Source organism: Rhinopithecus roxellana, chromosome 13, assembly GCF_007565055.1.
Source record: "Rhinopithecus roxellana isolate Shanxi Qingling chromosome 13, ASM756505v1, whole genome shotgun sequence".
Taxonomy (NCBI): Eukaryota; Metazoa; Chordata; class Mammalia; order Primates; family Cercopithecidae; genus Rhinopithecus; species Rhinopithecus roxellana.
This window is the reverse complement of record NC_044561.1, coordinates 29176279-29179444: the sequence shown is the minus strand read 5'-3', so window position 1 is coordinate 29179444 and position 3166 is coordinate 29176279. Positions and strand designations below refer to the sequence as shown.

The 3166-nt window shown below is 43.2% G+C and overlaps 1 pseudogene across 1 annotated transcript; it reads left to right on the top strand.

Moving 5' to 3' along the window:
- Positions 1-1332: 1332 nt before the first annotated feature.
- On the top strand, positions 1333-2684 carry LOC115892784 (annotated as a pseudogene). The gene has a single exon (XR_004052694.1). The product of XR_004052694.1 is annotated as a heterogeneous nuclear ribonucleoprotein A1-like (transcript).
- Positions 2685-3166: the final 482 nt, after the last annotated feature.

The following is a 3166-nucleotide window of genomic DNA, read 5'->3' as shown; positions in this document are numbered from 1 at the left end:
TGGATACTGGTCTTGTATCATTTGGGCCACTTGGATAAAAAATGAAAAGGATCCAGTCCACCTTCAGGAAGGAAAAAATGGCCCTTTCTGTACTAAAGGACAATGTAACCCCTTAGAGCTAGTAATAACCAATCCTGTTAATCCCTGCTAAAAAAAGGGGAGCATGTGGCCTTAGGAATTGATGGGGCCAGACTGGATCCTTGAGTAAGGAGAAGTTTACAAACGCTCTCCTGAGCCAGTGTTTCAAACCTTCTATAATGAACTAAATGTGCCAGTACCTGAAATTCCAGGAAAAAACCAGAAATTTGTTTTTGCAATCAGCTGATCATGTAGCCCAGTCTCACAATGTCACTTCATGTTATGTATGTGGAGGAACTGTAATGGGAAATCAATGGCCATGGGAATCCAGAGAATTAGTACCTACAGACCCAGTTCCTGATGAATTCACAGCTCAAAAGAATCACCCTGGTAATTTCTGGGTCCTAAAAGCCTCAATTATTGGACAATATTGCATAGTTAGAGAAGGAAAAGAATTCGCTAACCTCGTAGGACTACTTAGTTGTCTGGGACGGAAACTGTATGATGGTACCACTAAAACACTCACTTGGTGGAGTTCAAATCACACAAAGATAAATCCATTTAGTAAATTACCCAAGTTGCAAACTGTGTGGACCCACCCAGAGTCCCACTGGGACTGTACAGCCCTCACTGGATTATACTGGATATGTGGGCAAAGAGCTTATGCCAAATTACCTGACCAGTGGGCAGGTAGTTGTGTTATTGACACTATTAAACCATCTTTCTTCCTACTGCCCATAAAAACAGGCAAACTCCTGGGCTTCTTTGTCTATACTTCCCGAGAAAAGAGAAGCATAGCTATAGGAAATTGGAAAGATGATGAATGGCCCTCTGCAAAAATCGTACAATATTATGGGCCTGCTACCTGGGCACAAGACAGCTCGTGGGGGTACCAGACCCCCATTACATGATCAACAGAATCATACAGTTACAAGTTGTCTTAGAAATAATCACTAATAAAAGTGGCAGAGCCTTGACTATTCTGGCCTAGCAAGAAACTCAGATGAGAAATGCTATCAAAATAGATTGGCCCTCGACTACTTGCTAGCAGCTGAAGGAGGGGTCTGTGGGAAATTTAACCTTACTAATTGCTGTCTACACATAGATGATCAAGGGCAAGTAGTTGAAGACACAGTTAGAGATATGACATAACTGGCACATGTGCCCATGCAAGTGTGGCATGGATTTGATCCTGGAGCCACGTTTGGAAAATGGGTCCCAGTGCTAGGAGGATTTAAAACTCTTATAGCCTTTCTGCCCGTGGACGCCGCCGAAGAAGCATCGTTAAAGTCTCTCTTCTCCCTGCCGTCATGTCTAAGTCAGAGTCTCCTAAAGAGCCCGAACAGCTGAGGAAGCTCTTCATTGGAGGGTTGAGCTTTGAAACAACAGATGAGAGCCTGAGGAGCCATTTTGAGCAATGGGGAACGCTCACGGACTGTGTGGTAATGAGAGATCCAAACACCAAGCGTTCCAGGGGCTTTGGGTTTGTCACATATGCCACTGTGGAGGAGGTGGATGCAGCTATGAATGCAAGGCCACACAAGGTGGACGGAAGAGTTGTGGAACCAAAGAGAGCTGTCTCAAGAGAAGATTCTCAAAGACCAGGTGCCCACTTAACTGTGAAAAAGATATTTGTTGGTGGCATTAAAGAAGACACTGAAGAACATCACCTAAGAGATTATTTTGAACAGTATGGGAAAATTGAAGTGATTGAAATCATGACTGACCGAGGCAGTGGCAAGAAAAGGGGCTTTGCCTTTGTAACCTTTGACGACCATGACTCCGTGGATAAGATTGTCATTCAGAAATACCATACTGTGAATGGCCACAGCTGTGAAGTCAGGAAAGTCCTGTCAAAGCAAGAGATGGCGAGTGCTTCATCCAGCCAAAGAGGTCGAAGTGGTTCTGGAAACTTTGGTGGTGGTCGTGGAGGTGGTTTCGGTGGCAATGACAACTTCGGTCGTGGAGGAAACTTCAGTGGTCGTGGTGGCTTTGGTGGCAGCCGTGGTGGTGGTGGATATGGTGGCAGTGGGGATGGCTATAATGGATTTGGTAATGATGGAAGCAATTTTGGAGGTGGTGGAAGCTACAATGATTTTGGCAATTACAACAATCAGTCTTCAAATTTTGGACCCATGAAGGGAGGAAATTTTGGAGGCAGAAGCTCTGGCCCCTATGGCGGTGGAGGCCAATACATTGCAAAACCACGAAACCAAGGTGGCTATGGCGGTTCCAGCAGCAGCAGTAGCTATGGCAGTGGCAGAAGATTTTAATTAGGAAACAAAGCTTAGCAGGAGAGGAGAGCCAGAGAAGTGACAGGGAAGCTACAGGTTACAACAGATTTGTGAACTCAGCCAAGCACAGTGGTGGCAGGGCCTAGCTGCTACAAAGAAGACATGTTTTAGACAAATACTCATGTGTATGGGCAAAAAACTCGAGGACTGTATTTGTGACTAATTGTATAACAGGTTATTTTAGTTTCTGTTCTGTGGAAAGTGTAAAGCATTCCAACAAAGGGTTTTAATGTAGATTTTTTTTTTTTTGCACCCATGCTGTTGATTGCTAAATGTAATAGTCTGATCGTGACGCTGAATAAATGTCTTTTTAAAAAAAAAAAATAAATAAAAAAAATAAAATAAAACTCTTATAATAGGAGTTATAATAGTAATAGGAACCTGCTTACCTGCTTACTGCTCCCTTGTTTGCTACCTGTACTTCTCCAAATGATAAAAAGCTTCATCACTACCTTAGTTCACCAAAATGTTTCAGCACAGGTGTACTATATGAATCACTATCAATCTGTCCTGAAAGAGGACATGGGTAGTGAGAATGAAAGTGAGAACTCCCACTATTGAATGAGATTCTCAAAGCTGGTGGGGGGCAATAAGGGAGGAGACCACCCCTCCTATTGTCTTATGTCCAATTTCTGCCTCCAAAGAAAGAAATAAAAATGAAAAGGCAGAAAAGAAATCCAGAAGCAGACAGCCCGGCACCACACCCTGGGCTTGGTAGTTAAAGATCAACCCCTGGCTTAATTGGTTACATTATCTATAGATTAAAGACATTGTATAGAAAGGCACTGTGAAAA